Raw genomic sequence first — 8,988 nt, 5'->3', positions numbered from 1 at the left:
ATAATTTTATCTTCACATTCAATTATAACAAGAATCTTTAAACATATTTGTACTATGTATTTCCTTTCAAAAATCTTTTGTAAACCAAATTTAAGCTAGGTCCCATGATTATAGAATGGGTATTTTCACAAAATAATATTTAAAGAAACTTGTTTAAGGAATTGGGCTTTATTTTCACTTTTTATTTCTCCTCATCTTAGCATTCTTTTTAATTCCAAGAGAAAACTGGATACACTCTTTTGGAGTGTGGTATTAGTGGAATTCTGAGCCAATAAGACAAATCCTAAGACATCTTTGTTGCTACAGGCAAAGCTCTGAAGTGGTGGGTGAGCTTTCTGAGAGAGAGCTCTGTATCTAAATGTTACCCAATCGTTCATTGTTGGAATGCGATTTTTTGAACAAAGAATGGCAGTTATTAACTTAGTTGAAGAAATTGGTCAATTAGCCATGATGCTTGTAAAACATAAAATTGAAGAACATTTTATAAATTGACCTCCCTGTTTGTAAATTTTTCCTTCTTGTAAAACACACACACACACTTCATTTACACAGTGATTTTTAACTTAGCAGAAGCCAAATAATTAGAATACAAGGGGAAATTTTGTAAATGTTCTCTAGAACTGCACACATTTGTAAAATAGTTCATATGCAAATCAAGTTACTCATGAATATACTCATATATATGGAAGGAATCCTTCAAAAAGTTTGTGGAAAAATAGAATTAAAAGATAATCTTTTCACAAACTTTTTGAGGTACCCTTGTATGCATATGTGTGATGTTAAATGTAGTCAACATTCCTGTTGAAAGTATCCTCAGCATCCTGCCTGAAGCATAGTAGATGCTGAGTTAATGTTGGTTGAATAAAGTTATGTATAACATATTAATTTTATGTATGTGTCTTTCTCCAGAATGAATATTTGGCTGACTTGATAAATTAACAGTGCCCCTTCCTACTCATTAATCTTTATGGTTGTTAATATACTTACAGTAAACAAAGATTTTTTAGTGCTTGCCCTTCTGTATCTAAGTTATACACAAAGACACCAGGCACTCCAATGTGGCTTCTTTACATTGATATGAATACCACTGAGCGTCTTTCAGCATAAGGAAATGGACGTTCCCAGTGATTTAGCAGGTAATGTAACACCAAGGTGGGAAGCAAGCAAGAATTTGTTAGGTGTTGATTCTCTTTTGAATTCTGTGAATGTCTCTCTCTTTGTGTCAATCCACACCTGAAGATTAGGTTTGTTCTGCTCTGGATAAAACATTCCTTATTTAATGCATTCCACAGCAGTTACCAATTGAATGTGAAATTCAAACCTCCTTTCACTAGCTAACAAAGATGAGAAAGTATTGCATTATTAACAAAGCTTTTGGTCACTAAAAGGAGTGCTAGGTAAATGAGTTGACGACCCTCCCCCATTGTTTTTTAAACAAAAACAGTGACTCGGGGGTAGTACCTTTATGTAATAAGGTGGTAATTCTTTGATTGCACATAAGGCTCTCTATCAAATGTTTAAAACTGTAGCCTGGAATTACAACTTTATGTCTATAATTGAAGCTTTTAGTAGTATGAAAGCTCTGAAGTTTTACTTTTGGATCAAATCCTGGTAGTACAACTTTTATTTTTGTGCCTGAAATAAGAACAGCTTACCTTTCTTTCTTAGAAAATGCTTTTAAGACTTTATTTATGCTATGGAATGAGCTCAAGTAACCCCCCCAGCCCCCAATTCATTCTTCACAATTTTATTTAATTTGGAAGAGAAATAGCTAATTAAGCACTAACAAAGACTGGCATATTTGGAGTGATGGCATGGCTGCTGGCCAGAGACATGGACCATGGAAAGTCCTCTACAAAAATCTACTCTAATATTTGGACTAGTTAGAGTTTCGTATACTTAATGGTTTTTTAAAATTGCGATTATTCTCTGGGAAAGTTAACCTTCAATTTCTTACCAATATCTGTAGTCAGAATGTGAATGGACCAGAGATATGTTGTATATTGCTATTTATAAGCTACGTTATGTTCAGAATTTCATTCCTTCAACAAATATTTGAGGACCTACTATATGCCAGTGACTTTTCTAGGTGTTTGAGATATATTAGTGAAAAAAAATCACAAAAACATGCAGAATAGCTGTTAAATTTATTACATAATCCAGCCAAATTTACTGAATATGCTGAAAATCTTATAGTGGAAATAAGCAATATTTCTTTTATTTTTATTAAAAAAAATTTTTTTTTGCATTCAAAGATGTGGAGTAGTGGGAGGGGCAGGTGGGAGAGGGTAGGGAAGTAGAGGTGGAGGTGGGGGAGGGGCTGGCCCACAGCCAGCTCCTTCACTGGCCTGGTCGTGGAGGGCAGGGGGGGCATGGCTAAGGCCTGCAGGCTCCCCCGACTCTGGCTTGGGAGCCTGGGGGGCTTCTGGTGGCAGCGCTGTTGTCACCTGGAATAAGCCAGATTTCTTGTGTGTCCTATAGGAAGGCTTTGCATTTATTCCTGTAACCTTTTTATTATTTTTTTATTGAAGCATAATTGATTAAACATATTTTGGGTATTGACTATCATTATCTGTGTACAATATGAGATCATCAAATCAACATTATTAGCATATTCATTATTACAACTCGTAATTATTCTTTGTGCCCCTTACCCAATTTCTCCCTAACCTCCTTCTCCCTCCCCCTTTCCCAGCTCTAGTAACCACAGATTTGTTCTCTGTGTCTGAAAGTTCAGTGTATTATTGTGGCTGTCTATCCTTCCCTCCCTCCCTCCTTCCCTCCCTCCCTTCCTTCCACTTCTGAGTGAGGACATGCACTGTTTCTCTTTCTGTGTCTGGCTTATTTCACTTAACATAATTTTCTCCAAGCTCATCCATGTTGCTGGGAATGGCAGATTTCATTCTTTTTTATGGCTGAGTAGTATTCCTTTGCATATACACAACACATTTCCCTCTTCAATCATACATTGATGGACATTTAGATCAGTTCCACATCTTGGCTGTTGTAAATAGAGCTGCAGTGAACATGGGAGTACATGTATCCCTTCGACATGATGGTTTCCATTCCTTTGTGTCTATACCCAGAAGTGGGATTGCTGGATCATGTGGTAGTTCTATCTGTACTTGTTTAAGAAACCTCCATACTGTTTTCCATAGTGGCTGTACTAATTTACAGTCCCACCAACAGTGTAGAAGAGTTCCCCTTTCTCCACATCTTTGCCAGCATTTCGAAAAGACTATCTTCAGGACCTGAAATTCTTTCTTCTTTCTCTAATGTACTGCTTAAGCTCTCAGTTGTGTTTTTTATTTCATTGAATGAATCCACCAGTTCCAGGAGTTCTGCTACATTCTTTTTAAAGAAATTAATCTCGTAAGTTTCCTCTTTCATATCCTGGATATTTTTTCTTGTTTCATTGTGTTCTCTAATTGAGTCTTCTCTTATCTCTTTGTGTTTTCTTAAGATCATTGGTTGGAATTCCTTTTCAGTCATTTCAAGGGTTTCCTGCTGTGTGGGGTCTGGTATTTGAGAATTACTGTATTCCTTTGGTGGTGTCATATTTTCTTGTTTACTCATGTTTCTAGTATCTCTATGTCGATGTCTGGTTATCTGGTACAGCAGTTGTTTCTTCTGTTACTCTGGAGTGGTCTTTGAGGAGAGAGACTTCCTTCTCTATTTGCAGGCTCCACTGGTGACTCTCCTTGTGTCAGTGCAGCCGAGTGTACAGTGGGCTGCCCACAGGATGGTCCTGGCTGCTACTGTGGTGGTGAGCTGTCCTTGTGGCAGCAGTAGCTGCGGTGGTGGCTGTGGTGGACCACCTTAGCAGAAGTGGTGTCGGTGGTGTACTCTTGCCTTCTGTTTGGGTGTTTGGAGGGCTTCCCTGGGCTTCTGCCTGGGTTCCTGGTTGTGGGAGGCTGTCTCGCCTTCTTTTTAGGTGGTGGTGGGGCTGCCTGGGGCTGGTGGCGTATCCAGGCCCTCTTGTCAGTGCCCCTGTGACCTTATTTTTGAGGAAAGTATTCAAGTGGGGCTCCACAGAGCAGAGCTCTCCAGTGGTGACCTTGGGAGATGGTGGTGAGGATAGGATTTACAGAACAAGTGGCTTTTCAGCCATGCTCCAAATCTTCTGCCACCCCTCCCCCACCCTCACCCCCTTCAATTAGACCAGCTCTAGTCCTCTCAGTTTACACATGGGAATTTAGCATACTATTTCTTTACAAATAAATGTTCTAGTCTAGGTTACAAATGGGTTGAGGAGTGTTAGAAAACGAGGAATTACTTTTTCCTGTTTGAAATTTGCCTTAAACACAAGTGGTTTAGGTGTTCCATGATTGTTTGTTGTCAGATTGATCTGTGCTCATCTATGAATTTATTTCTTTTCTTTCCAGCTTTGTAAAACTGTTCATGATACTAAACAGATGATTATCTGAAATCTGTAGCTCTCTTAGAATTGGAAGTTTGGGAAAGAACTTAGACAGCATCTGGTATTTGATCTTATTTATTATGCCCAACGCTTCCAGTGATAAAGCCCTGTTTTCCACTGTTCACAGCTGTTTCATTCTTTGTAACATACTAGGTTCTGTCTTTTAGAGGCCAGCATTCATTTTTTTCTTTCATACAGATTCCCCATCCCCCCACAATTTCATTTAGAAAATGTGTGAGTACCTTTTATATAAGAAACATTGTGCTATATTGACAAAAAAACTAGACTAGATCCATATGTTGCTCAATTTTACAAATGCTTCCATTTTACAAATATTTACTGTCTACCATATCCTAGGTGCTTTGCTAGGTGTTGAGCCTATAATGATGTGTCAAAAACTGATGTGTTTCCTGTGTCTAACTCATCCAGAGGCAATAGGATGAGAATGGCAGTTCCAGAAGCTACTACAATCTATACAGCTAGAGTTGCTGAACCTTGGAAAGGAGTGAAATGATGCATGGGTGTTTTCATCATCTTTTGCCGTGATAATGCTGTATAACAACCCCAAAGTTTAGTCTTTGGACCACCTGCATCAGAATCAATTAAAGGGCTTATTAAACTGCAGATTTCCAGCTCCCACCCTGGACTCACTGACTCAGGAATAGAGGTGGGAACCTGAAACATTAACAATTGGTCCTGGTGATTAGTAATGCTCAGTAAAGTTTAGGAGTCATTATCCTAAACTTTTGTTAATATCAGTTCAGGTAATGGCAACTATCTGATGGCTGTTTCATACTATTGACTAATTTTTTTAACTGAGGTATAATTTACAGGAAAGTTTACCCTTTTTAGTGTATTGAGCTCTGACAAATGTGTACAGTTGTGTAACTGCCACCCCAATCAAGATATAGCACAGTTTCATCACCTCCCCTACACAATTTCCTTGTGTGCGCTTTTATAGTTGGCTCTTTCCTCTCCACCTCCACCTGATCTGGCCACCACTGATCTGTTTGGGGTCCTTATAGGTATTTGTAGTTTTGTCTTTTTAGGAATGTCATATAAATGAAAACATATTATTTGTAGCCTTTCAAGTCTGGCTTTTTTCACTTAGCAAAGTGAATTTGATGCTCATCCATGTTTTGTTTATATCAGCACTTTACATCTTTTTATAGCTGAGTAGTAGTAGTACTGATATGAATGTAGCACAGTTTATCCATTTTCACATGAAGGAGATTTGGGTTGTTTCCAGTTTGGGGCAGTTATGAAGCTACTGTGAACATCCATGCATAGGCTTTTTATTTTACTTGAGTAAATACTGAGAAGTGAGATTGATGGGTTTTGTTGTAAGTATATACTTAACTTTATAAGAAATAGGCAAACTGTTTTCCACATTGTACAATTTTGCATTCCTACCAGCAATGTATGAGAGCTCCAGTTCTTCTGCACCCTTGTCAGCACTTGCTATCGTGAGTTCTTAAAATTGTAGCCATTCCTAAACATAGCAGTAGTATGTAGTAGTAGTATGTTTGTTGGTATGCAGTAGTACCTCCTTTCCTGAAGGTTTCGATGTGCATTTTCCTAATGACTAATTGTTTTATTTGAACACCTACCATCTTCTGCTGGACATGAGGCAACGGTCTTCTTCTCCAGGAATTTCTGCATGTCAGGATGAGTGAACCACAGGTATCAATACTAAATGATTCACCAAAGAGAAGGGCTCAGGTTTTGTCTGGAGTGCAGAAGTGGGGAGGAGGATGGTAGTTTGGGATTTTTATTGTGATTGACGGATGCATCCTGGATGGGGTGCCCTTTTAGCCAGTCAGGCTGGGTGGTTTACAATTTCTGTGGGTTCCAAGGGATGGTACATGTGGGCTTTCTTATCAGGTTGTTCAGATGTGGGGAAAAAGGGGGATGGAGAGGGCAAGGGCTTTGAAAGTTGTCAGATTAACATAAAAAATTGAGTTTTTCTTTTTATTATGCTAATGATGTTGGGCACATTTCCACGTGCTTCTTTGCTGTCCATATGTCTTTGATGAAGTGTCTGTTCAGATTATTTGCCCATCTTTTTAAGTTGGGTTGTTTGTTTTTGAGAGTTCTGTATTCTAGATACAAGTTATTTATTAGATATGTTTTGCAAATGTTTCTCTCCAGTGGTTTGATCCCCGCCCCCATTTTCTCAGTGCCTTTCAAAGAGTAGAAGTTTTAATTTATGATTTTTCTTCTTTTTTCTTTTAGCGATCGTGCTTTTGTTTCATATCTATGAATTTTTGCCTAACCCAAAGTCACAAAAATTTTTCTCCAGTGTTTTCTTATGGAAGTTTCACAGACTTAAATTTTACAGTGAGGTCCAAGTTTCATTTTGATTTATATTTGTTTATGGTGCAAGGTATGGATTGAGGTTTATTTTTATTTTGTGTATAGATGTCCAGTTGTGTCCCAGCACTAATTATTGTCATTCTTATTTAGGACAATCTCATACTTAAATTTTCTTTAATAGATTCCTGTTTACCTATGCCATTCTTCTCCTGTACTTTTAAGCCCAAGGGCTGTGTCTTACATATATCCATTGGCAATATGAAGTAGTAGAAAAGAATATTTTCCATGTATCCCAATTTTGACACTTGGAAATTTCTTAGTCTTTTATTTTTACAGTTTTTACCATGGAATGCAGAAAGTCTTGTGGGAAGGGCACAGGAATTGGCCAACTTTCTTCTGTAAATTGGGTTAAAATGAAGCAAAAATAGGAGGCTTAGAAATTCTGTAACATAACTAGAGAGTGGCAGAGCTGGAATTAGATAGCAGGAGTGTCTGACCCAAACCTTGTGCTTGTTATTATACATTGTCTGCTCATCACTCCCTATTTTACTTTGCTTCATTTCTTTAAGTGAAGAGCCTTAATTTTTTCACTTTATATATAGTGATTTACACTTTACGAGGAGCTTTGAATGTCAGCTATTATAATCTTAGAGACTCCTTCAAGGTTTGATCTTCTATGACATTGTGATTTGTTGGGTTAATTCTGGTAGATTCTGCCTGTCTTCAGCTATTTGTAAATTATCATGTAAAAGCAGTAATACTGGAAACATTAAGCATGTTTTCATAACTTTACCGTCATCTATCATACTGGTAATTTCCCCAGCATTTGCTAGATAACAAGAAAAGGTTTTGCCTCTCTGAGTATCCTTGGTTTAGATTTTCCATGGAATTTGCCTTCATTTCATTTTGCGTAGCAGATATTCAGTAAACATCCTGTAAACGGCAGACATGAACTTGGAGTCAACCCAGGTTTGCAGTTTCTGTCAACCCCACTGGCCTCTGGGAATGAGGCTTCTATGCCACATAGTTGAGTGTTCTTTCCCCATTCTGGCTAGAGTTGATTCATGTTTGTGTAAAGTGGAAGGAAACTAAAGCCTCATCCCACACTATTGTCTTCCAGAAGAAGGCCAAAAGGAGACCAATTAAAAGATGAAAGGCTGGCAATGCATTTTAATCCTCTCATCTGCTTGTCCTGGGTGGCCTCCAGGCCTTGTCAACAAGGGGAGGCAGTTGATCCTGTGGAATATTCACTTGGATTTGCCCTATGGAAACTAACTTATTACTCTGCTGTTCACTGTTTGTACCAAAATGGTTCTTGAAGAAATGAAACCACCGTGTATTCATCTGTTTTCTGTGGCTTATAGCAAAATACCTGAAACTGGATAATGTATAAAGAAAAGAGGTTTATTTCTTATAGTTTTAGAGGCTGGGAAGTACAAGGTCCAGGGAGCATGTCTAGTGAGGGCCTTCTTCTGGGTGGGAACTCTGTGGGGTCTCATGACATTGCAGGCAATCACATGGAGAGAATGGCAAGAGTGCTCACTTGCTCTCCTTATAAAGCCACGAGTGTCTCTCCCATGACAGCCCACCAAACCATTAACCCATTTATTACTCCACAAGTGGATTAATCGATTTATGAGGACATGGTCTTCATGATCCAGTCACCTTTTAAAGGCCCCACCTTTCAACACTACTGTAGTCTGATCTCCCACCCTCTTAACACGGTTACAAAGGGGTCCAGCTTCAGTGAATGTTGGGGGGACGTTTAATTCACAGCACCATGCTTTCAGACTTACCCTTGAATGTGTAGCTTTCTGTGGCCTGTGATGATGGCTGACAGATCCAAAAATTGAAGAGAAGGAGAAGGTGGAAAAAGCTTTTAATAGCCAGGTATATAGGACGTATCTATGGGCCACAATTATGTGTATGTATAATAATTATGTATAGGAAATAAGGGGTAATAAATAGGGAGAAAAATGGCTACTCAGTTATATTAATTCAGTGGGAAATGAAGCCCAATCAAACTAAAAATTTCCCATCTTACCTTTTTTTTTACCCCCTGTAGGAAATAAAATATATTGGAGTTGGATTTGTTGAAGGAGATTTTAGATATGACGGACTAATGGAATGTGCACAGAGGATCTAGGAAATATATGGAAACAATATCTGAAAACTAATCCTTGCAGTGAAAGAACCAGAGGAACATTAAGGAAAAGGCATTGTGCAGTCAATCATTGTCTTAGTTTGGGCTG

The sequence above is a fragment of the Cynocephalus volans genome, chromosome 7, assembly GCF_027409185.1.
Source record: "Cynocephalus volans isolate mCynVol1 chromosome 7, mCynVol1.pri, whole genome shotgun sequence".
In the NCBI taxonomy this organism is placed as follows: domain Eukaryota; kingdom Metazoa; phylum Chordata; class Mammalia; order Dermoptera; family Cynocephalidae; genus Cynocephalus; species Cynocephalus volans.
The sequence above is the reverse complement of the archived record's forward strand: the minus strand, read 5'-3'. Positions refer to the sequence as shown.